At 34.1% G+C, this 26646-nt stretch overlaps 2 long non-coding RNA genes and 4 other non-coding genes across 6 annotated transcripts; all 6 read left to right on the top strand.

The window, feature by feature from the left end:
- Positions 1-10829: 10829 nt before the first annotated feature.
- On the top strand, positions 10830-11371 carry LOC131065794 (uncharacterized). Its single transcript, XR_009111474.2, has 2 exons — positions 10830-11009; positions 11126-11371. It is a non-coding gene; the product is annotated as an uncharacterized LOC131065794 (long non-coding RNA).
- On the top strand, positions 11211-11370 carry LOC131065881 (U1 spliceosomal RNA). The gene has a single exon (XR_009111505.1). It is a non-coding gene; the product is annotated as a U1 spliceosomal RNA (small nuclear RNA).
- A 2008-nt stretch (positions 11372-13379) lies between the features above and the next one.
- Positions 13380-13539, top strand: LOC131065866 (U1 spliceosomal RNA). The gene has a single exon (XR_009111490.1). It is a non-coding gene; the product is annotated as a U1 spliceosomal RNA (small nuclear RNA).
- Positions 13540-21195: 7656 nt separating this feature from the next.
- On the top strand, positions 21196-21675 carry LOC131856013 (uncharacterized). The gene is made up of 2 exons (XR_009358126.1): positions 21196-21313; positions 21430-21675. It is a non-coding gene; the product is annotated as an uncharacterized LOC131856013 (long non-coding RNA).
- Positions 21515-21674, top strand: LOC131065880 (U1 spliceosomal RNA). The gene has a single exon (XR_009111504.1). It is a non-coding gene; the product is annotated as a U1 spliceosomal RNA (small nuclear RNA).
- A 3257-nt stretch (positions 21676-24932) lies between the features above and the next one.
- On the top strand, positions 24933-25092 carry LOC131065875 (U1 spliceosomal RNA). The gene has a single exon (XR_009111499.2). It is a non-coding gene; the product is annotated as a U1 spliceosomal RNA (small nuclear RNA).
- The last annotated feature ends 1554 nt before the right edge of the window (positions 25093-26646 follow it).

Raw genomic sequence — 26646 nt, 5'->3', positions numbered from 1 at the left:
TGGATGCCATGGAGGAGTTAGCATTCTAGATGAAGACTCAGAGTGAAATTGTTGCCTCACTCCTAGATACTTGGTCTACAGACATGCAAGAATTTCTCAAAGACTTTAAATTCATTTTTGAGAAGTTATACTCATTATTGTCATAAACATATACTCTGTTTTCATGTTATGCAATATGATTTTGGTAAATCTCTGCAGCATGTTTGCATTACTTTGTCATTGTTGGCAAAGGGGGAGTGGTATTGAATGAAAATTTTATGCAAATGGAAGTAGTACATGCTTGTAATTTTGGCAAAGGGAGTAGTGTATATGCTTAGGGGGATTAATTTTGATTATGGCATCATTTTTTATTTGTAAGCACTTAGATGTCAAATTTTCCTAAGTGTTGCCATCAATGCCAAAGGGGGAGATTGTTGGCATGTTGATGATGTTTGTACTTAGTTGTGATTGTCATTGATGGACACACACTTATTGAGTTATTCTCAACCGGTAGTATGTGATGTATTGTTCAAACCGGTAATATATGCCAATGTATGCATAGTCTTTGTTTGTAGAAGACTATCGGTGTTTGCGATTATAGGTCAAAGCATGACCAAGGACCTCAAGTGGTACGAGGATCCCAAGCGACATCCAATCTTTTTAAGGTCGGAACACTATGTTCTAGTTTACTAGTCTTTGTTTGTAAACTAGTAATTGGTATACTTTGTTTTGTTAACCGATAAACTTGTGAAGTGTGATGAGTTATCATCCACCGGCACCGATGCGGTGATTCTGTGTCGTGTTACAATTGTGTCCAGATGCACTGTACCTAGGAAATTGTAATCTAATCTCATTGGACCGTCATGAAATCAGATTCCTATATGAGGACATCATGTCTAGGGTTTTGAGTGTGTTGTGTAAGAAGATTAGGTCTTTGCAAAAAGTATCTTGCAACAAAGATTGAACATGCGAAGGACAAAAGACTGAAGTAATGCTGCAATGCATTAACAAAGAGCAATCAAGGATCTAACTAGGCATTTTGTGCTACTTTGTAGATCACTTACTTGTTGAATACTAATCTCTTCGACTAGTCAGAAACCCTTAACCAGGTAGGCTCAGTTAAGCCTGTTCTAAATCCTCTAACAAGGTGGTTCACATTTGTGGATCTGAAATCCTTTAACAAGGCAGTCTTTAACAGGACTTATCTCCTAACAAAGATCAGGATTCCTAACAGGAATTGTTCTAGAAAAGAACATTGTAAGGCCTTAACTGGTCTGGTTGCTATCCTGCAGATAATAGACTTGTGAGTTTTACTGACCGTGGTTTTTCCCATTTGGGTGTCCACGTCAAAATATCTTGTGTTATGGTGATTGTGTTATTGTGGGTGAATGCTTTATTTACTATTTGGCTTGTTTGTGTATTAACCAGTTTGTTGTTTAAAGGGCTATACTGGTCTGCAGTAAAATTGCTTAAGTGTTTGGTAAGGTTTTTGGGTATACTAATTCACCACCACCACCCCCCCCCCCCCCCTTCTTAGTATTCATCAAAATATATATATATATATACACATCATTGCACTGTTGTTAATTTCTTTGTATTTTTTGCTTAAGTAGGTGAATATAAAAAATTAAAGAACCAGTTTAGCTAAATTTTTTGTATTTGTTATCTGTTTTTTCTGTAGCACCAGGTGAAAAATCTAGTTCCATTTTTTGTTTTGTAAGGACAGTAAATGAATACTATAGAAGCATACATAAAAGCATATATGTTTGTAAACATACACATAAATAAAGATACGTACATATATACAGATTCACATATACAGTTACATAGGATTCAATGAAGATACATGTGTATAGGTGCCTATGTTTGTGATGTACAAAGTAAATTGCAATTGCATACGTCAATACAACCCAAAAAAAAATATTGTGCTTGGCAAAGAGGACAATAGACAACATGGTTTATTTAGTATTATTAAGATGCAACCATACACAAGCTTAATGGTTTTTTGTAAATACACAAACAGTCACAGTGGGACAAAAGCATACATATAAGTATATATGACTACATAGACACACATAGGTAAAATTGTGTATAGATAGACATAGACAAAATCCTGTACAGTTAGACATACATAGAATTTTGTAGACATATACACATCATGAAGATATATGTGTTTAGATGGATAGTTCACAAACACACATATAAGTATATATGCATGCACAAGTACATAAAAATAAAATTGTGTATACATACATGTATAAATAAAATTTTGTACACATAGACAGAGATACAATTTTGTAAACATATACATATTCAAATATATTGTTACATAGGATGCCGTGGAGATATATGCAAATGCATGCCTATGCTTGTGTTGGATAAAGGAATTTGGACATGTACAGTTGAATGCAAGAACAACAATTATAGAGTTTGTCAAGAAAGACAATAGACAATCCAATATATTTAGTGATGTAAATAGGCAACCATACATAGATATAATCCTTTGTGTATATACAAAATTACATGAAGGGAGTTGAATTAATTATTTGTAGACCTCCAAAATGGGGTTGAAAAGAATTACATTGAGCCCAAAGTTAAAGAAACTCAATCATTGATGATGTCAAGAAGAAAGACAATAGGAAAAATGAAACATGCACGCATAGACATGCATAATATTTTTGTACATGGATAGTGATATACAGTGCATGCAAGAAGATTGTGGGCATTATGATTTGTCTAGTTATATAAAGATGCAACCATACATAGTTCTAATCTTTTTTGTAAATCTTTTCTTCATTGTTTAGAAATACAAAACGTGAGTTAAAACAATGAGCAGACTGTAGATAATTATAATCTTTTCTATATATATGCAATAAGAAGCAGCGAGTCACAAGGATATTTTGTAGACCACCAGAATAGGGATGAAAAATATTCAGAGGTCAAAGCCAACACAAACCCTTTATCAAAGCTTTTCACAAGAAAAAAAGGAGAAAACGAGAGCCTCAGCCACACATACATAAAATCTCTTTAATATTTATACAAATAGAAGAAATGAGCCTAAAGAACGATTAGCACACCATCAAAATTAGGATGCAAAATGTACATTGAGTTCAAATATTAAGCAAAACATTCATTAAAGCTTTCAACCTTTCAGCAAGAGAGGTAATGCCAAAAAGACACGGAGGATGTAAGCACAATCTGTATGGTTTTTATTTTATTTTTATAGCATAGTATAAATATAGATATACAAATTAATAATATTTAAAAAACAAAGAAGCTCAACAAGAATACAATGACACAAAAAGGCACAAAAGTATAGGATTGAGCAGGGCATAAGCAATCAAAACTGCACTCGATATATTTTAGATGGATGGAAGCAGGGCATAATAAAATAACTATTGGTTTGATTGCCTAAGTTCAACAATTCTAGGAGGCATAAGCAACACAAAGTACAAGAACTATTTGAGTATTTTAGAACAAAAGCAATTACGAAAACCCAATGTTCTCGACAGCCAAGAAAACATGAGTTTACATAGTGTCGATATACACCACCATTGATAATTGAGTTCTATTTGTCAACGACGAAAAAAACCCAGCAACAAGTTATATGTACTATGAAGATCAAGAGGCCCATGAAAAGCATCACTATCTAATTGCCTTGGATTTATGTAGTTGTACTCATCCGAGCAATGTTTGCAAGCAAAAGAGCACATTCAGCTTGGAAATCAATATTCATAGCTTTGGTGATCGTCGCTTTGAGCCTAGGCTTTGAATTGTACATGTCTGTTGTAACAGAGAGTGTGAAAACGAAGGAAAATAAGAGGACACCCTTGATAATAGATTGAGGGGTTCTTTCTATAGTCAAATTGTACTGCAACATGTAAAGGTTCTTAGTAGATATTTGTAGCAGATTTGTGCCAACTTCATCAAAGGCAGTAGCCCAAAGAGAGCCAGTATGGTCTTGGAGCATTATTTGCAATAAGTATTTTTAATTGCATTCTGGCATATGAGTTTGACATCTAGAACAAAACCATTCATTATCATTTTGTTGGACGCATTTTTTTTTACACTCTTTGTCGTTAATTTGCAAAGGGCAGGCTGGATAGCAAAAAGAATCGGTTTTTATGATTCTCACGACAACCCTAATAGTAGTTTAAACTGTTTCAGAGAGAACACTCATACGTTCTAAAACAGATGCAATTGTTATCCTGTTGTATTGTGAGTTAAGTTGCCCAACAACACAAGACAACGGTAAAAGGTCAATTGGAATGTTTCCTCTCGACATAAGTGTACCTGTTTTAGGGATAGAAGGGTTTATATTTAGAGTTATTGTCATGGTTGTGTTGATCACCTTTCCATTGAAATAACCAACATGAGCATTAGTGACCGCATGGACCACAACTGTTTGAGCTGCATGTATATTCTTTAGATCTTCACCTAACCCTTCCCATTCTGCCCTGCATAAGTTAACATCAATACTAAAAGCTAGCATATCATTTATTTTCACAATTCTCTTTTTTACTTTGCTTCCATCCTTTCTGCGGATTACTGAGGGTTCTCCAACACCAACCACAATACCAATAACATCAACTAAAGTGTTGTTGCTGCAATATGTAATTTCATTAATCGATGTGAATCGAGAAGTATTTTCTTCACCATCAACAACAAAATCACAATGCTTCAATATTGAATTATGGTCCAAAGTAATCTCAAGATGACTATTAAGCTTATTCCATTTTGTTTTGGCTTCCCTAACACAACCTTTTGACACACAATAATATGCTCCCGCTTCAACCCAATGATAATGCATCTCTTCTATATCGCTAAAGCAAGTTATTCTAGTTTCATTACCTTCAACATCTATCATGTCAAAGCTAAATACTTGGCCAAAGGAGCTGGTGTACTATACTGATGCATCTTCCTCTTGTTTGTCACATGCCACTTTATTGTCCATTTATTTTGAAAGGGGTTCAAGGCTTTTGTCGAGATGATATTATCAGAAGATTCGTGTTGTACAGGTGGCAGGTGTATTCCAAATTTAAGGGAATGTTTATATGTGGGAGGTGTGTCTCGACCTAACATTTGTTGTTCCTGCTCTTTAAATAGGTATCTAGGTTTTCCAAGTAATGGAGAATTTGTAAATTTGACAGTGAGGTTGAATATTATTATAGTCTTGTAAAACAGACAAAAGAAGAGGTTGAATAATGAGCATAGTGTGCAAAGGAACATTTTAAAAGGCAACAACAAACTATGAGAACATATAGAACACCCTACCTTGAGTTCCAAATATTTCTACAAGCATAAGCTGTCAACGATAGTATAGAACCTATCTTTAATGTCTCTGAAAGAAACATATCACTCTACTTAGATGGAAGGATCGCCAATTGCATGTGTGTGCCATCAGACAAAACAATCCTATATCGGGCACTCTCATCTTCACTGACTATCAATTTCTCAAAAGACAAAAATTGAAGTATTGAATTCGGGACGTCATCCCCAGCGTTGATGGACATGATTGCATGTGGGGTCAGTTGTAGTTGTGGCTGCACCTCCTACAAGGATAACAAAGGAAAGCTAAATAGAAACACAAGTCAATGTACATTTGTATGCATCCACATGTTTTTTTTTTTTAGAAATTCTCTAAATTCGCACAAAAGGGCAATATACATATGTATGCATGTATAGAAGAACATACATGAATATATGAATGTATATGTGGCCATGCATATCCTCAAAGAGGAATGGTGGGATTTAGACATATCGAGACATCCACATGCACGACAATGTGCATCATTATTTGTGTATCCACTTGCATTGATGGAGGGAAATTCTTTCCAAAAGAGAAGAACAAATAAACAATATATTATTTTAAATAAGATGAATATGGGAAAACGTATGAACAAATAAGCTTACCGAAGTTTCTATAGGAGGCTGCTCTGAGCCAACAGCAGAGCCTATCGAGGATGATATAGCGAAAACTATTTTGTAGAGTTGAGGAATGGAGTTTTGTTTGGTCAAATATAAAGTCTATGTCAGAATAATAAACACAAATGAATATACTTTAACAAAAAACACAAGGCATTATTGCACTTCAAGACAAAAGCAAATACAAAAAAAGAGAGCATAATACAAGTTTCAGCTAAACCAGTTTGGATCACCAACACAGGCGAATGCATGTATGCAAAAGATACTAGTTGCAAAGACATATACAGTCACAACAAAACAAATGGATATACATATTATGCCAAGTGAACAACTCTGAAAATTCATACATATCAATATAGATGCACACACACACACACACACACACACACACACATATATATTTGTGTGTGTGTGTGTGTGTGTGTGTGTGTTCAATATTAAAAACAAAGCCATATACATGTAAACATTATCATATATATATATATATATATATATATATATATATATATATATATATATATATATATATATATGAATCTACACAGATTTTTCTATATATACGTGCATAGAAAAATCTGTGTAGATTCATATATATATATATATATATATGTTCAATATTAAAAACAAAGCCATATACATGTAAACATTATCATATATATTTTTTGTATGTCTTTGTATTGCCCGCATCTACATACAGAAACATACATGTATATGCATATGCAACACATGTATCCATAGATGTGTGACTATTTGTCTGTCATTTGAAAGGCTTTGAAACTTTTCAATACATATAGTTTTCAACAAAGAAGTTGCTACTACCCCATCATATTATTGTCCAGAAAAACTATTAAAGCTCACATTATTTTTCTAGCTTAACAACCTTTGAACATTCAAAATCCTAGCATTGTGCAATACAATCGTATATATGTGAAGAGAAACCAAAACGAATGTAGTATCAAGAGTATAAAAAACAAACTGTAACGACCGTCGATAACAATACCCACCTCCACAGAAGGATTTGCTAACCGAGAAAAAACCAGAGAAGAATACACAAACTGAGAAAACACAACTTGACTTCCATAATAAACTCAACATTAAATGCGATATTACACCAAATAGTTAGTGCACCTAACACATGCATCAAATCAATTAAATGGCATTAAATACAACAACTTGCCTTCCCTTTTCCACCCCACCAAAAAACGTGCCCGCCAAAGAACATGGTCTCCGAAAAAATGATAATAACCGACACAAAAATCCCATACTAAGAGCCATATCTATATACGCATATACACACACACACACACACACACACACAGGTGTGTGTGTGTGTGTGTGTGTGTGTGTGTGTGTGTGTGTGTGTGTGTACATATATACATTCATACACACACATATATATACACATATAAACATATATATGTATACATATATAAACATACTGACTATTTACTGACACAAAAATCCCATACTAAGAGCCATATCTATATACACACACACACACACATATATATACACACATATATACATATATATGTATATATATGTTTACATATATAGATGTATATATACTATTCATATACAATCTGATAACCAGGTTAGAATCCTTCCTTAGGAACACATGCTTGGCCAAAAAAAAGACATTGCATAAATTCTTAGAATTGTGTTCACAACACTTAAATCACAGAGTAAGGCAATCACAAATTTAGTCTGCACTATCAACACACAGGTTCCGTAGTTTTTAACAGGCTTTAATCATGGTAAGCTATACAAGAGAAACCTTACTCGATGCATCCAAGTGTAAAAACCAGAAAAGAAATAAAAATGAAAATTCAATAATTTGAGCATTACATGGTATGGTATGGTTTCTTCAATGGTGGTGTGTGTGAGACGTAGCATTGGCTAGTTCTACAAGTTAGCAATATTTGTCTTCAATGTGCTGTGAGGTAGAAAAATTGCATATGTCTATGCTGTGATCGAACTTCGCTTTTTTGTATATTGTGTTGGTAAGGGGCTTAATAGGAAATGACAAATTGTCTCCATTTTTGAAACCCCATTAATTTGGGGTTTTGTTTTTTAAAACGAAAATTCAAACTGGCACTTTGTTCTCATTCTCGTAACCTTGATAATTTGGGGGTTGTATTTGAACTAAGGGTTTTTAACAAGAAATGACAGTTTGTTTCCATTTTTGCTAGCCCATTAATTTGAGGGTTTTTCTTGAAAACGAAAAATTTAAACTAAATGGGTGTTTTTCTTGAAAAAAATAAAAATTTAATTGACAAACCTTGATAATTTGGGAGTTGTATTTGAACTAAGGGTTTTTAACAAGAAATGGCAGTTTATTTCCATTTTTGCTAGCCCATTAATCTGAGGGTTTTTATTGAAAACGAAAAAATTAAACTAAATAGGGGTTTTTCCTGAAAACGAAAATTTTAACTAGCAATTTGTTTTCATTTTTCTAACCCAAGTCTACTAAATATTTTTGAGTTGTATCTCTGGTGGTTATGGTTTCAGGGATTTGTGATCTCTCGGTTTTGAATTTGGGGCTTTGCAATGAAATGCCCAATGATTTACGATTTATATTCACTTCATTTTACTGTTTCATTGTAAATTGTTAAATATTCATGTTAAATATTAGTAAGAACCATGACGTTTTATTACTTTTAACTGCATTATTATTCTTCAAATCTTTCTTAGGCATTTTTGGTCTTTAACAAGGCATTACCAACTAGTTAATTTTCACCAATGTAATTACTATCTTGCAATGCTCTATTAACAAATTCGGTCATTTTATCCTCTTGCAATATGCTTAGAAATGAATGCCCAGTTTTTGGCTCTTCGAGAACCTTAGGCATCCATGGCACTGCAAAAAAATCTTTAACTATTTCTTTGAAGGAGAAAATTGATGTGGAACAAATCTTATCTTGGATACGTGCTATTGCAACATATAAATTGTAAATAGACTAAGAACTTACAAATTGTTTAGCAATACAACTATCAAAATTTTCTTACTTTGACTAGTGAGGGCCAAGGATGGATGTCCTTTACAACAACTTAAACAGTTTATTCTACCAACAACTTCAATAGCAAAGAGTATTCTTCAGAGTGGCTTTTAGCAAATCTAGGGTTCTAATCAAATTTAAAAACAAAAACCAAAGAAATAATTGCATGGCAATAGAAACCCCAAAACAAAAAGTTAACCTAGAGCTTTTAGATCTTACATGTTCTTTCGGTTGTGATGTGGCTGACAACAGTAGCAAGTTCCTTCTATTGCAATGAACAGAGGCGCTAAGAAGAATGAGGGGAAGCCCTGTTCTTCTGTGAAGATTTTTTTGGGCCAATACCCAACTCCATAAAAATGCGTCGTCGATAACAATACCCGCCTCCATAGAAGGATTTGCTAATTGAGAAAAACCAGAGAAGAATACACAAACGAAGAAAATACAACTTCACTTCCATAATAAACTTGACATTAAACGCGATGTGAGTGTACCTAACACGAACATCAAATCAATTAAATGACATTAAACACAACTTGCCTTCCCTTTTCCACCGCACCGAAAAACGTGCCTGACAAAGAATGCGGTCTCCGAAAAATGGTTATAATCAGCATATTGACGTTTTACTAGCACACAAATCCCATACTAGGAGCCTATCGGCTCAATTAAAAGACTATCTCATTACATTCCCCTATGAGTATTTAATAAAGCATACTGTTTTCTAGTGACTTCTTAAACTTTTGACTTTGTTACCATAGTATAATATAAATGCACAAATATTTAGTATTAGCTATTCAAATGTTGAGAGATTCTTAATTTATTTATAATTGAAGATTTTTTTAATAAAATAATATAATCTTTTAAGTTTAAATTTCAATTTTTAGTTAAAGGTCATCTACATCAGATAATTATGTATACTTTTTTTATTTAAATAAATATTTATTTTATTTTTATTGAACGATAATAAATTTATACAATCAATTTTTTTATAAAAAATACAGTCATGTTTTATCATATTTTATTATAATCAACTATTTCTATGGTTAGTCTAATACTATTTAGTCTTAATTTAGAAGTTTTCTTTCAATGCTATTCATAAGCATATAATGTCTTATTTTGGCTTTTTGAAAATTTACAAATTTATTTAACCAATTTATTTTTCATAAATAACAAAAAACATGTTTTGTCAAGTCTTCTTAAAATCAATTTTTCTTTGGTCAGTTTAAGATTTTTTAATCTTAATTTAGAAATTTTCTTTCAGTCCTATTCATGACCATTTATTGTGATAAAAGTAATAATCAATTTGATAAGTATTTTATATATAAAAGATATATATATTGAATAATAAGAAAATTATATACTTAATTTTTTAGCATAAATATAAATAATGTTTTATTAATTCTTTTTAAAATCAACTATTCTTTTAGTAAACTTAAAAATTTTAGTCTTAGTATTAGAAATTATCATTGAATTCAATGTGAAAACTATAATTTTGATGCATTGTATTAATCATGCAATGAAATTTTTTTTTTTAATATTCTATACAATTCAAAGTTTTAAATGAAAATTGTAACTTTGATAAAATACTCAATCATGACAAACAATCATTCCTCTCTACCTCTATCTTCCTCTTTCACACCTCTCTCTCTATCTTCATCTCTATCTCCATATCCATACCTCTATCTTCCTCTTTAACATTGCATCCTACTAGTGCTCTTTCTTTAAAGTTAATAATTAAGAATTGAATTCACAAGAATTACATACACCCCTACTAGTGCTCTTTCCAATTAAACACTCAATCTTGAATAACACAAAGGGAAGTTTATGTTTCCATCACAGATTTCTAGATAAAAAGTTCTCATAAGAGATAAAGAGAGTAACGTTTGCTTTTTCTGTAAAATTAATATCTAAACGTAGAAACACGTACATACGCGTAGATATCTATGGGCATTTTAAACCTTCGCTGCCATGGCGAGTGTGTAGCGCAAGATTTCATGTAATAATTTCCAGGAAAAGGGAGTTCGAATGTCTCACGCGACCTCACTATTGGATGGTATCAGTAAATTTTATTACTCAAATGCAAATTTTGTGTCTGCAAGGCTACAACAGGTATTAATTGTTTGATTTAATTTAGCAGTCTTACATTCAATTAGTTTGCTCACCGAATTGTAAACCCATCATTCCTTTCTTGGTATTCTGCTGATGAAATCTGTGAATTGCAACAGGCTGTTAATGATCCCACATGCGAGAGAGGAATTAAAGAAGGGAGGAGGAGGAGTATAAGTAGGAGGAGAGGACTAGGATTTAAGCATACTTACCTGGGCGGGGTCAATCGGTGATCAGGAAGGCCGATGGCCTAGAGAGAGCATCTTCATTGCACAAGGAAGAGGGCTCTGTCTAGCATCTCCCATTGTGGAGAATGCACGTCATAATTTGTTACAGAGGGGGCTCGCGTTCGCGCGGCCCCCACATATCACTAATCCTAAATTGAAATATGTGTCTGAATTTTTTTACAGCATTCAATTACGTAGCAGAAATGTAAATATGTAAAATACTTTACTGTAAGATATAATGGGCTTCAGACAATCTTTCTTTATTCTGAATCATTAATTATTGGAATCAGAGGTTGAACTGAAATCTCTGATGTGAATGACATTTCTCCTTAGTAAAATCAATAGGGTCATAAAAAGTAGACTTAATATCAAATCCTCTTTGCTACAGTGTATACAAGGTAAATCTACCACCTGTTTGATCCATTAACCTTATTACAGTCTATAGCATCATAGAGGGAGTGAAGTTAACATTTATATGATCTGCCCCTTGCCACACTAGTTTAAAGCAGATATCAGGATAGAAAACTTGTGTCATTCCCAACAGTGGTCCTTTCTAGAGAGAATGTGTAGGGAAAATCAGAAATCTCCGGTTTAGCATGTGTAAATCAGTGTATGTCATGACTATTTTAAACCGTTATACACTCCTCACTGAGTATGACATTTGGTTGCCATTAGTAATAATTGTCATTAGAATTATTACTATGGATAGAGACCAATCATGTTCCTAAACAACAGTAAACATACTGATATACTAAGGAATATTCATATTGTTGAATGAACATAGCTTACTATGACCAGGTTCTGCATCCTCATATGATTCAATATGACATCTTTTAAGTAAGGGATTATGCTGGGAGTTATATCTTTTATTTGCACCCTTCTCATATGCTAATACCAAAATGAATTGTGGGCACAAACAGACTTATGGATAGATTAATTATGTAATTCTGTTGGGCAGCTAAATGAATACATTTAACTAAAACCTTGTTTTGGGTATGTGACTGAGCCTTGAGACCTTGTTCTGTGTATGTGACTGATTTGACTGAGCCTTGAGACAGTGTTCAGGGGTTCACTCTTCTCAAGATAGGAGTGTACCTTTTTTAGGAGAACTGGGAATCATGTTTCTGTGTCTTGAACTTTAGTCTATTAAAATTTAAAACTATAAGAGACTGCTGTTTATTAAAACTATAAGGGACTGCTGTTTATTAAAACTATATGTGGAAAGCCCTCCTATTTTAGACAAGTCATGGAAAGGAAGCTGGTAATGACTTTGGATTTCAGGAAATTACTTGTGGAACAGTCAATTACAATCACACAGACTTTTTCCCATTGTTTGTACATTTAATTCATCTGTAAAGATTCATGTTCTCAAACACGATGTTCTTCATGTGGCTAACTTCACTTGGTATGCTGCTAACTGCAGAAACACACAACCTCCACTGCAACGAAAACCCTTAGCTGTATGCACGTTTTGGTGAAGTGCACTATGTTTAAGACTTCCAGTTTTCTGCATATTCAGATTACAGAGATCATCCAAGCACACTAATATCATTGCTATTGACTAGACTAATGTCACTATAATTAATATCTGGTATCAAATTTATGGTTTTTATCTTATCAATGTGAAGTTATAATCTGAAATCGTATGACAATGTTTTGTATATAGCATCTTGTACACACTTCAAACAGTTCAATTTTAAAATATAATTCGTTCTCCAAAATTGTTGCTGCTATTTGACAAACTCCTATCGGCTAACCTTTGCATGAAAAAACATACAACTGCTAGTTACTCTAATTTTTCCCTGAGGAAAATGGAAAAAATGCTTACTGCACATCTATTCTGAAACAAATAAACAAATAAACAAATGAAGCAAACAAATACCATGCGGTGAAAACTACAGTCTCTGCACAGCGTGACTGGCGCCTACAATTATGCAGCTGTTTTCAGTTGTCCAATTTAAAGTGGTAAGAGTTACATTATAGCTATCTTGCCCAACGTATTGTAAACCCTCATTCCTTTCTTGGTATTTGTTGATGAGATCTGTGAAATGCAACAAACAGGCCCGTTTAAGATCCCACACGCGTGAGACGAAGAAAAGGAGGGAGAAGAGGGAGTACAAGAGGAAGGAGAGGGGAAGGTTTAAGTATACTTACCTGGGCGGGGTCAATCGGTGATCAAGAAGGCCGATGGCCTAGAGAGAGCATCTTCATTGCACAAGGAAGAGGGCTCTGTCTAGCATCTCCCATTGTGGAGAGTGCACGTCATAATTTGTGACAGAGGGGGCTCGCGTTCGCGCGGCCCCCACACAAATCACTAACCCTAAATTGAAAATCTGTTCTGTGATTGCAGCAGCCAGAACTGAATGTGGAAATCCAAGTCTTATAGTCCATTTAGATAGAATATCTACTTTTTGTGACTGTTTACATTACATTTCATTCAATGGCAGGAATGCAAATGCTGTTCTATCTTTATTCTGAAATGTTAAATTGTTGAAATCAGGGGTTGAACTTAAATCTGTCATCTCCATAGGCACAGTATTTACAGAGGGTAAATTTAACATCTGTCTAAGCCATTCCACTTATTACAGTCATATAGAGTTGCGTTAAGCATCTATATGAATTTGCCCCTCGCCCAAAAGTTATGTTTGTTTGAGTGTCATTCTGCCTCAATTGACAAACTACGGATAGAAACCAGTCATGTTCGTAAACTACAGTATACAGAGTAATGTATGGTAGGGAATCTACTTCTTGTTGAATGGGCATAGCCTAATATGGGTAGGGTTTTGCATCCTCGTGATGCAGTATGGCAGGCATCTTTAGTAAGGGATTGTGGTGGAACTTATGTTTTATGTGCACCTTTGTCATTAATGAAATGTAGTCACAAACAGAATTATTGATAACGGACAGGTTGTTTATGTAATCCCATTGGGCAGCTATATCAATACATTTGATTAGCACTTGTTTTGAGTATGTGTGAGCTTTAAACCAATGTTTACGGAATCACTACTCATCAGATAAAAGTCTTATACCTTTTTTTAAAGGATGACTTTGAACTCTGTTTGAGTGTCGTAAACCCATACGAAAGTACTTTCTTATAAGAATCCAAAGGATGTATGCGAACAAGATTAAAAGCAAAATACTTACAAATTCAATAATAGAACTTTAACACAGCAATAAACTCCATGAAGGCTTATATAAGATGCGTGATCCATTGACTATTTTGATCTTAAGGAAATATTTTTACTATTATTATTTAAAAAATATAGTTTAATTAAAATTTTATCATTTAAAAAAACATATGAGTTTGAACAATTTATCAAAATTTTAATTCTTATTAAAAACAAAGTTTACAATATTTTAAGAATATAAAATAAAATTAGATAACTTTCTTTAAGATTAAATTAAAAAATAATACTTTACAAAAAGATCTCAAACTCCAATTTCGAAATAAATAATTATTGTAATGCATACAGTATATACAAGAATTAAATAATTTTCCTTATTCTCATTTTATTGTGGTTATTAGAATATATACAAATTTATAGAATGTAGGGAAATATAGCACCGAATGCATCAAGATGGGGGACCAAAACGATGCCAAAAAACTTTTTGGTTTTTAACAATCCCTTTGGCACACGCCAAATAAGGCGTGCACCAAATATCAAAGCTCACATTTAAACTTCAAAAATCGCATTTTAGAAGTCCATTTCTGCCAAACACGCCCCTGGAGTTGCATTTGTCACCTTCCAGATTGTGCACGCCAAATAGAGACATAGTTTTGGTTTCTAGTAGTGTGAGATCTTCATCAAAATGGCACCACGACGTTGACGGGGTCGAAGAGGTATGTATTTCTAATTTTTTACTCTCAATTTTTGTTTAAAATATGGATTAAATTAGGTATTTAAATTGAAAGTTGTTTTAAATTTCAGAAAATTAAAATCCATTTGAAAATGTTAAAAACCCATCACCACCTCCTCATGAAGAGCCTTCTGAAGAAGAGGCACAACCAATCCCTCCCCCAATTCCTAGACATCCCCCAAGAACACAAGAAAACATATTAGGGCAAATTGAAAACAACAAAAAACAACTTGAGGAGTTGATAAATAGGCTGAAAGATCCCAATTCCACAACCTCTCATAGGACAAGCCTTGCTGAGTCACTACAATCTATTGTAGCCCATGTAGATTCAGTGAGTGGTCAAATTAATATGTGGTCCAACAAAAGTGAAGAACAAAAACAATTTTATGCAAACAAGTTATCATATGTTGTAGTAAAGAAAAAGAAAATAAAGAAAGTTAACTTGTGTGCACTTTTCACGGACCCTAGAACCAATCAATACTTATAACCTGGATGTAGGAGGTTCCCTATCCATTGGTGCCACCATGAAGGGATAAGGAATAACTTTTGGGATAATTGGTGGATGTTTTTTGATCAACTGTCATGTAATAATCATGAGGTGCCTCAATACTTTTTGAGGAAACTCTATTGTGAGTATGTCCTCAATGTGATCCCTAACTATTTTGACTACTTAAATTTTCAAGGTAGGGGTGGGGGATCCTCACATGATAGAGAAGGGGCACAACGTGACCTAAACCTAGCACCGAGACCCTTGGGTAGACCTATGGTGGAGCACGTGATTGTTCCTTCCATTGTGAAGGATAGTGTCCAGGTGGATACCTTAGAGTGCATTAGCTCATTGACTCAGACCCTCATACAATATGTTGAGGCTCTAGTACATACTGACATGGATGAATCTTATAGGCCTCGAGTTCCATCTCACTACTGTCAGTCACGTGGGGCCCTTTGCACTTATCATCTTGATAGTAGTCAACATGCACCTACATAGCAGCCATCTGCTACAAAGAATATGGTCATGATAGAGTCTTTGCTGAATGAGACATTCGACATTGATACCCAGGTAAATTTTTGCAACTTCATTTAATTTTGTTTATTATTTTATTTTGAAGTGTTAGAATAACTAAATTAATACAATGATTGTGATAAAAATGTAGGGTTAGAGCGTTTTTACTACTAGTGACATTCTCCTAGCTACGTTTTACACGACACCATCGAGTGATCAAGTATGTATCCAATAAATAATTCAACTATTACATGTGAATAGTCAACATTATATGAATAGTTTTCTCATAATTCACTTTGGATTTCAAATAGTTGGTGTTGGACCTTCGACATCGACACCTCGCAATGAAGTTCATCAAGGCATTTACACCAAGGTAACCTTTATTCATTAATGGTGTGGTAAAAATAAGTTTAGTAGTTTTGATAACTGAATAATAGTTATTGTTTCATTTTCAATTGTTGACATCAGATACTCCTCCCGATGTTCGAGCTACGTTGGATCGTGGTGTTGCTGCAACAGTAGCAAGTTTTAGAAGCTTTGATAGAGGTATGAGACAAATGAGTACATTTTAGTTCTTCTTTTAATCGACTATTATTGAAAATTGTAATGATACCTTGTATGTAATTTAATTTCTATCATAATGCTTGTTGTAGGGCCTTGTCACTCCTGAGCATAAGCGTGCCCCCAACGTAGATTAACATTGTGATTATATGTTTGCAGTAAGTAATTGTTCTATTATTTGTTATTCTACAATTCATTTTATATATATATATATATATTATATATTGATGTTTGTACTTTTGATTGTATTAGTTGGAGCTCCAAAGAAGTCTAAAAAGGAGGAATAGTGAGAGAATTAGAAAGAAGCCAACATCGCATACATCTCCATCCTCTTGACAGTTGAAGGCAGTTCGTGATCTATTTCCTCATGCTAGTGGGAAATCAATAGACTAGGGGCCTTTATTGTATGCCTAAATGGCATTTTTTAGCATAGTTTTTGTATTATGTATATGTGACATTTTATTGCCATATGGCTTTTGGCAAGCTCGTATCACTATATTGGATAAATATGCTATACTCTTATTGACATGAAACATCATATGACTTTATGCCTTTTTTGGTTAATGCAAACCATATTACAACTATTATCCAAAATCACATAAATACATTTGATGATTGAAATCCAAATTCTCTAATTGTACAAACATTTTTATCCTTTGTTATCTTTAGTTATCATTCTAGAACATTTGAATGCTTGAAGATTGTTATCCTTAGTTATTTTCGTGATTGTAAAGTGGGCCTTATCAATGAGGTTGACCTAGGAAAACATGACCCTTGCGATGTAATGATCTTCCCTATGCGTTTTTAAAGACCACCACTCTTTGATGCCTAATGAAGCATAGTGAGTTAGGTGAATAAAAAAGGTAGTAGTGCATTCAATATCGGATTAAGACCATAGTTCAAACCACAAACACATAGTCAATTTAGATAAGTAGCTTCAACCTTATTTAAATTGACCTATTGCTATGATTCTAAAACGAGTATAGACAAAGAAGAACTAATTTCAATCTTTAGATCAATACAATTAGTGTATCAGTAGATTTATTAATCACCACCGTTTTAACTAAAGCTAACTTCGCACACCCACAGATCCTAAACGGTACATCAAATTTTGACAATTTTTTTATTGTTGTCTCCGTATGAGACTTAACTACTTATAGCTATTGTTCTGGCTTTTGGGTAATAATAACGCATGTTGTGGGATTCATTATGCATGCAAAGGTCAAAAAGTACAAATTTCAAAGTGTCGCCTGATACTGTGCACTTAAAATTGCCATTACTTATGCACAAATGACCTAGTAGTTCTGCATAAATGTCCTAGTTGTACACAAATGGATCAATTTTGAAGTAAAAAAGCTAAAAAGTGAGCGGCTATTGATACATATGAAATTTATTAATTAAATCTTAATTATCATTTTTAGTTTCCGCCAAGGCAGGATACTATTGCATTCATCTAATTCAATTTTTCTATTAGTTTAGCCAATCAACATCTAAAATTAAAATAATTGAAACCCAAACTATAATTTAAATTTAATTTTTATTTTAAATATTTATAAAATAATATTTTTCTTAATTGGTATATGCTTATGGATTCAGCTGTGTAGGAGTGATGCAAAAAACTCCTACACAACTGAATCCAGAAACATATATCAATTTAGCATGGACTTTGGAAATCTCATCTCTCTAATTTTTCTTAATTCTTATTGGTGAGAGTAAGTATGAAATTCAATTTTAATTACAAATTTCTATATTTTTAATGCATTAAATGAATGTCAGTTTACCCAATTCAATATTGCATTAAATAAATGTTAGTTTACATTACCGCTGATGTGACCACTAAGAGTTCTGTTTATTTAATATACGGACCAACATGGTTTGAGACATTCCGTGCAATTGTATACATTTTTTTTTGGCAGCCATTTAATTTACAGCTTTACATTTGAAAAAAAAAAAGGGAATATCTTATACAATTAAATGGTAACAATACCATAGATAAAGTTAGACAAACTACTAATAATAATTAAAAGACTAATTCATTACATTTCCCTATGAGTATTTAATAAAGCATACTGTTTTCTAGCGACTTCTTAAACTTTTGACTTTGTTATCATATTAGAATATCACAAATATTTAGTATTAGCTATTTAAATGTTGAGAAATTCTTAATTTATTTATAATTGAAGATTTTTTTAATAAAATGATATAATCTTTTAAGTTTAAATTTCGATTTTTAGTTAAAGGTCATCTACATCATATAATAATTATGTATACTTTTTTAATTTAATTAAATATTTATTTTATTTTTATTGAACGATAATAAATTTATATAATCAACTTTTTTATAAATAATACAGTCACGTTTTATCATATTTTATTAAAATCAACTATTTCTATGGTTAGTCTAATACTATTAGTCTTAATTTAGAATCATAAGCATATAATGGCTTATTTTGTTTTTTTGAAAATTTACAAATTTATTTAACCAATTTATTTTTCAAAAATCATGTTTTATCAAGTCTTCTTAAAATCAATTTTTTCTTTGGTCAATTTAAAACTTTCTAATCTTAATTTAGAAGTTTTCTTTCAATTCTATTCATGACCATTTATTGTGATAAAAGTAATAATTAATTTGATAAGTATTTTATATATTAAAAATATATATATTGAATAATAAGAAAATTATATACCTAATTTTTTAGCATAAATATAAATCATGTTTTATTAATTCTTTTTAAAGTCGACTTTTCCTCTAGTAAACTTAAGAATTTTAATCTTAATATTAGAAATTATCATTGAATCCAATGTGAAAACTATAATGTTGATGCATTGTATTAATCATGCAATGAAAATATATAATTCAAAGTTTTAAATGAAATTGTAATTTTGATAATATACTCAATCATGGCAAGCAATCATTCCTCTCTACCTCTATCTTCCTCTTTCACACCTCTCTCTTTATCTCTCTATCTTCATCTCTATCTCCATATCCATACCTCTACCTTCCTATCTAACTATTGACAGGAACATGAACATGACCCATTGCATCTTTTGTTTTAATTTCTTTAAAGTTAATAATTGAAAATTGAATTCACATCTTCATTAAAACATACACAACGCTCTTTATTAAGACCTCTCCAGTTGTGGTCTGTGGCTGTGAGGTTATGGAGAATGTTGACTTCTATCAACGCAGCGCTCTGGTCTGCAAATTTACTGGGTTTTGGCCTTCCCTCCCGAACCTTCATCGCTGGGTGAGTGATTCTTGGAAGCCCCATATTTCTTATGGCATTGAGCTTTTCCCTTGTGCTAAGGGGTTTTTTGTTGCTTCCTTTGCCTCTACTCATGATCGTGATTTGATTTTGGGTAAGCTTTGGTCTTGCGAGGATCACTCTCACTCCCTTAAGCCCTGGACTCCTTCCTTCAACCCCCTTACAGAATCTCTCTCTGTTCATTCGGTTTGGGCCCGCCTCCCCAATCTCCCCCTCCATTTCTGGGAACCTTCTTGTTTTGAGGCCATCGGTAACTCCATTGGCAGCTTCTTGAAGGTTGATGATGCCACGTTCTCCATGGGTCATTCTACCTTTGCTCGCCTATTAATTGATGTTGACTTATCGTTGGCCCTCCCTAGGGATGTGGTTCTTATGGTTGGGGACAGGCCTTGGACTCAATCGCTGGATTATGAGGGCCTCCCGTTTCGCTGTCGAAGGTGTTTTTCAACGAGTCACCTTGCTTTTGACTATTCTCTCTCTCGCCGCAAAGGTGCTGCTACTTGGTGGAAGGATGCTACGAAGGACCACTTGATGATTAATGCTTCAGATTCTGTTTCGGTTGATTCATCCCAAGATGAGGTGCCCTTTACTGCCGATGAAGCCCTGGTTGATGTTACTGTTGTTGAGGCCCCTTCCGCCCCCTTGGATCCTCCTCCCGTTGCTCCTGCTTCTCACTTTCACTCTGCTCCTGGCGTTCCTTCTCTTGTTGTTGCTCCGCTGCAACAGCCTATTGCCGCTCTGCAACAACAGTTTGGCAGTGACTCTGTAGGGTATTCCCTGCTTGTTTCTTCTGCGAAAGTTCCTGCTGATAGTGTTGCCTGGACGGTGGTTTGTCGTAGGCGGAAAGGAAATTCTAACCACCTTTCCCAAGCACTCCTTTCTCAAGAGTCGGGGTTTTCTCCCCCCTCTTGATTTGGTTTGGGTGTTGTTGGTTTGACTGGTTGGTTTGGCCGGTCCGACTTTGTCCTTTTGGGGTTTGCACCCCTGCTTGGTCTTTAAATTTTGATAGCCTTTGGCTTTGTAAAGGGTCAGTGCCCTTCTTAATGCTACTTTGTTTCAAAAACAATTAGCAATAGTAAACGCAAATTGTAGAGGGGTTGAGGTCTCTTTGTTTTAGGTCAACGCCCTTGTTAACGCTGCTTTTTTAATCAAAAACATACACAGCTACTAGATTTTTGTAAAATTAATAACTAAACGTAGAAACATGTATATATGCGTAGATATCTATGGGCATTTTAAACCTTTGCTGCGATGGCGAGTGTGTAGCGCAAGATTTCATGTAATAATTTCCAGGAAGAGGGAGTTCGAATGTCTCACGCGACCTCACTATTGGATGGTATCAGTAAATTTTATTACTCAAATGCAAATTTTGTGTCTGCAAGGCTACAACAGGTATTAATTGTTTGATTTAATTTAGCAGTCTTACATTCAATTATTTTGCTCACCGAATTGTAAACCCGTCATTCCTTTCTTGGTATTCTGCTGATGAAATCTGTGAATTGCAACAGGCTGTTAATGATCCCACATGCGAGAGAGGAATTAAAGAAGGGAGGAGGAGGAGTATAAGTAGGAGGAGAGGGCAAGGATTTAAGCATACTTACCTGGGCGGGGTCAATCGGTGATCAGGAAGGCCGATGGCCTAGAGAGAGCATCTTCATTGCACAAGGAAGAGGGCTCTGTCTAGCATCTCCCATTGTGGAGAATGCACGTCATAATTTGTTACAGAGGGGGCTCGCGTTCGCGCGGCCCCCACATATCACTAATCCTAAATTGAAATATGTGTCTGAATTTTTTTACAGCATTCAATTACGTAGCAGAAATGTAAATATGTAAAATACTTTACTGTAAGATATAATGGGCTTCAGACAATCTTTCTTTATTCTGAATCATTAATTATTGGAATCAGAGGTTGAACTGAAATCTCTGATGTGAATGACATTTCTCCTTAGTAAAATCAATAGGGTCATAAAAAGTAGACTTAATATCAAATCCCCTTTGCTACAGTGTATACAGGGTAAATCTACCACCTGTTTGATCCATTACCCTTATTACAGTCTATAGCAACATAGAGGGAGTGAAGTTAACATTTATATGATCTGCCCCTTGCCACACTAGTTTAAAGCAGATATCAGGATAGAAAACTTGTGTCATTCCCAACAGTGGTCCTTTCTAGAGAGAATGTGTAGGGAAAATCAGAAATCTCCGGTTTAGCATGTGTAAATCAGTGTATGTCATGACTATTTTAAACCGTTATACACTCCTCACTGAGTATGACATTTGGTTGCCATTAGTAATAATTGTCATTAGAATTATTACTATGGATAGAGACCAATCATGTTCCTAAACAACAGTAAACATATTGATATACTAAGGAATATTCATATTGTTGAATGAACATAGCTTACTATGACCAGGTTCTGCATCCTCATATGATGCAATATGACATGTTTTAAGTAAGGGATTATGCTGGGAGTTATATCTTTTATTTGCACCCTTCTCATATGCTAATACCAAAATGAATTGTGGGCACAAACAGACTTATGGATAGATTAATTATGTAATTCTGTTGGGCAGCTAAATGAATACATTTAACTAAAACCTTGTTTTGAGTATGTGACTGAGCCTTGAGACCTTGTTCTGTGTATGTGACTGATGTGACTGAGCCTTGAGACAGTGTTCAGGGGTTCACTCTTCTCAAGATAGGAGTGTACCTTTTTTAGGAGAACTGGGAATCGTGTTTCTGTGTCTTGAACTTTAGTCTATTAAAATTTAAAACTATAAGAGACTGCTGTTTATTAAAACCATAAGGGACTGCTGTTTATTAAACTTTAAAGGATGTATGAAAACAAAATTTTGAAAAAAAATGCTTACAATTCAATGATAGAATTATACTGTAATATAAAAGTATTAAACCTTGTGAAGGCTTTATACACAATGCTTGATCCATTATCTCGGTAAGAGAGCATAAATATACTTGTATTAGCATTATTTTGTATGAAAAAGAGTCTAATAAAGAGTTTGAATTAGTAGCAAGAGGTCTAATCTTTGAACTCCGAGAAGTTGTTATCTGTCCATTATAGACTAAGTCTATCTTACGGCCTCACATGCTGCAACAACGGGATGAATCTAGTGCAAGGGAAATATTGTTTAGACTATACCTACAAACATTAAATGTAACTGGAAAAAGATTGTTTAGATTGCCAATTCAATAGTCTAATCTCTTTATCCATGATTGTAGCTTGTCATATATAGTCTAATCTCTATATCCATGATTGTAGCTTGTCATATTTTGTCTAAACTTATGAGGTTGTTCAATCCATTTGATTGGTTAAATGGAAGAGAAAGGTAAAACATTTGAGTACAGTTCAAGAAGTAAGAAGGATAATAGAAACATGGGTTTTTTTCTTCATCTTCATATTATTCTATTACAATGTTTTGATCTTCATGAAAAGATGAGGAGACTAAATGGAAAGGGAATCCTTTCTCTCAACTTCAAGATTGCCATACTCTTAAAATTCAGGGAATCCAAAAATTTAGGTCATGCCATACTTTTGTCTGGGATGGCAGCAATAAAAAGCCAAAGTTTATAATCTTTGCCTAGGATCATGGGTAAACAACAGTAGAAGGTCATAGTAACATATGTGATCAACAAAATTGCATCAGACCTCTCTAATGGAGAATGCAAAGTTCTTATGAGAAAATTGAAACCAAATTTCAGGTCAACAACTCCATCATTTTGATGGGTAGTTACTTCCATGATCAATCGAAATGTTGGGCAACAAGGTCATAATATTATCATCATGAGTCTAATACACTCGTTTGCATCCAATGGCTCTAATACAGCAAGAATTGTCAAAATTGCCAAAGTTTGTGGGAGCTCTTGAGAGTAAAATATTGTTGTTGTACTCAAAGATTTTACCTTTTTTTCTTCTCTGAAGTGGTCTTGGTTGATCTAAGTTTAAAGGCAAGTTCATCCACCTTTTCCTTCCTTCTCTCCCTTAGATGCTTTTATGGCCATTTCTCAGTTGCAAGGTTGGACAACATGTCTGAGAAAACCCTTGAAATAACCTCTCCGAGATGTTACAATGTGGAAAGCCCTCCTATTTTAGACAAGTCATGGAAAGGAAGCTGGTAATGACTTTGGATTTCAGGAAATTACTTGTGGAACAGTCAATTACAATCACACAGACTTTTTCCCATTGTTTGTACATTTAATTCATCTGTAAAGATTCATGTTCTCAAACATGATGTTCTTCATTTGGCTAACTTCACTTGGTATGCTGCTAACTGCAGAAACACACAACCTCCACTGCAACGAAAACCCTTAGCTGTATGCACGTTTTGGTGAAGTGCACAATGTTTAAGGCTTTCAGTTTTCTGCATTATGACTTCCAGATATGCATATTCAGATTATACAGATCATCCAAGCACACTAATGTCACTATAATTAATATCTGGTATCAAATTTATGGTTTTTATCTTATCAATGTGAAGTTATATTCTGAAATCGTATGACAATGTTTTGTATATAGCATCTTGTACACACTTCAAACAGTTTAATTTTACAATATAATTCGTTCTCCAAAATTGTTGCTGCTATTTGACAAACTCCTATCGGCTAACCGTTGCATGAAAAAACATACAACTGCTAGTTACTCTAATTTTTCCCTGAGGAAAATGGAAAAAATGCTTACTGCACATCTATTCTGAAACAAATAAACAAATAAACAAATGATGCAAACAAATACCATGCGGTGAAAACTACAGTCTCTGCACAGCGTGACTGGCGCCTACAATTATGCAGCTATTTTCAGTTGTCCAATTTAATGTGGTAGAGTTACATTATAGCTATTTTGCCCAACGTATTGTAAACCCTCATTCCTTTCTTGGTATTTGTTGATGAGATCTGTGAAATGCAACAAACAGGCTGTTTAAGATCCCACACGCGTGAGACGAAGAAAAGGAGGGAGAAGAGGGAGTACAAGAGGAAGGAGAGGGGGAAGGTTTAAGCATACTTACCTGGGCGGGGTCAATCGGTGATCAAGAAGGCCGATGGCCTAGAGAGAGCATCTTCATTGCACAAGGAAGAGGGCTCTGTCTAGCATCTCCCATTGTGGAGAGTGCACGTCATAATTTGTGACAGAGGGGGCTCGCGTTCGCGCGGCCCCCACACACATCACAAACCCTAAATTGAAAATCTGTTCTGTGATTGCAGCAGCCAAAACTGAATGTGGAAATCCAAGTCTTATAGTCCATTTAGATAGAATATCTACTTTTTGTGACTGTTTACATTACATTTCATTTAATGGCAGGAATGCAAATGCTGTTCTATCTTTACTTTGAAATGTTAAATTGTTGAAATCAGGGGTTGAACTTAAATCTGTCATCTCCATAGGCACAGTATTTACAGAGGGTAAATTTAACATCTGTCTAAGCCATTCCACTTATTACAGTCATATAGAGTTGCGTTAAGCATCTATATGAATCTGCACCTCGCCCAAAAGTTATGTTTGTTTGAGTGTCATTCTGCCTCAATTGACAAACTACGGATAGAAACCAGTCATGTTCATAAACTACAGTATACAGAGTAATGTATGGTAGGGAATCTACTTCTTGTTGAATGGGCATAGCCCAATATGGGTAGGGTTTTGCATCCTCGTGATGCAGTATGGCAGGCATCTTTAGTAAGGGATTGAGCTGGAAGTTATGCTTTATCTGCACCTTTGTCATTAATGAAATGTGGTCACAAACAGAATTATTGATAACGGACAGGTTGTTTATGTAATCCTATTGGGCAGCTATATCAATACATTTGATTAGCCCTTGTTTTGAGTATGTGTGAGCTTTAAAACAATGTTTATGGAATCACTACTCATCAGATAAAAGTCTGACCTTTTTTTTAAGGATGACTGAGAACTCTGTTTGAGTGTCGTAACCCATACGAAAGTGCTTTCTTATAAGAATCCAAAGGATGTATGCGAACAAGATTAAAAGCAAAATACTTACAAAAATGAGTTTGAACAATTTATCAAAATTTTAATTCTTATTAAAAACAAAGTTTACAATACTTTAAGAATATAAAATAAAATTAGATAACTTTCTTTAAGATTAATTTAAAAAATAATACTTTTAAAAAGATCTCAAACTTCAATTTCGAAATAAATAATTATTGTAATGCATATAGTATATAAAACAATTAAATGATTTTCCTTAGTCTCATTTTATTGTGGCTATTAGAATATATACAAATATTATAGAATGTAGGGAAATGTAGGGGCGAATGTACCAAGATGGGGGACCAAAAAGATGCCAAAAAACTTTTTGGTTCCCAATAGGTCCTTTGGCACACGCCAAATAAGGCGTGCACCAAATATCAAAGTTCACATTTAAACTTCAAAAATCGCATTTTAGAAGTCCATTTCTGCCAAACCCATGGATGGAGTTGCATTTCTCGCCTTCTAGACTGCGCACACCAAATAGAGACATAGTTTTGGTTTCCAGTAGTGTGAGATCTTCATCAAAATGACACCACGACATCGACGGGGTTGAAGAGGTATGCATTTTTATTTTATTACTCTCAAATTTTGTTTAAAATATGGATTAAATTAGGTATTTAAATTGAAAGTTGTTCTAAATTTCAGGAAATCAAAATCCATCAGAAAATGTTGAAAACCCACCACCACCTCCTCATGAAGAGCCTTCTGAAGAAGAGGCACAACCAACCC

Source organism: Cryptomeria japonica, chromosome 6 (genome assembly GCF_030272615.1).
Source record: "Cryptomeria japonica chromosome 6, Sugi_1.0, whole genome shotgun sequence".
In the NCBI taxonomy this organism is placed as follows: Eukaryota; Viridiplantae; Streptophyta; class Pinopsida; order Cupressales; family Cupressaceae; genus Cryptomeria; species Cryptomeria japonica.
The sequence above is the reverse complement of the archived record's forward strand: the minus strand, read 5'-3'. Positions and strand labels throughout refer to the sequence as shown.